This window comes from Limulus polyphemus, unplaced genomic scaffold (genome assembly GCF_000517525.1).
Source record: "Limulus polyphemus unplaced genomic scaffold, Limulus_polyphemus-2.1.2 Scaffold3140, whole genome shotgun sequence".
In the NCBI taxonomy this organism is placed as follows: domain Eukaryota; kingdom Metazoa; phylum Arthropoda; class Merostomata; order Xiphosura; family Limulidae; genus Limulus; species Limulus polyphemus.
Window position 1 is genome coordinate 41,529 of NW_013668750.1, and position 604 is coordinate 42,132.

Genomic DNA, 604 nt, shown 5'->3' on the forward strand with positions numbered 1-604 from the left:
CCATCATAAGCGACTTAATCTCATTAAACTGGTGAACTAAGACTAACCCAAAACATTAAACTGGTGAACTAAGACTAACCCAAAACATTAAACTGGTGAATTAAGACTAACCCAAAACATTAAACTGGTGAACTAAGACTAACCCAAAACATTAAACTGGTGAATTAAGACTAACCCAAAAGATGCCAGTAAGTGGTGTTGACTAGCTCCCTTCTCCCTAATCTATCAGTTTAAATTTAAGGACAGCTAGTACAAATAATCCAACAACAACAAATCACAAATACATAACCAAAAGTGAAGTAACTATTAGTGACAAGTAGACTTTTACAAATAATTGGAACAGAATGATAATGCTAAGCAAGAGTGGAAGATCGCCACGAAACGGCAAGTCCTGTTGATTGGCCCAGTACGGAATACACAAAATAATTTTTTTATATTAATTAATCTGTTACTACCTTTTAAATCGTGTATTGCTTGATTATACTTTCTTGTTGAGGTAATGACGTTTTATGCAACTGTCTTTTTATTGCAATGAAATTCGAGGTTGTCGAAATTTTCTTCGTGATATAAAACCATTTTGAAATGGAGCTTCACAACAACTTTA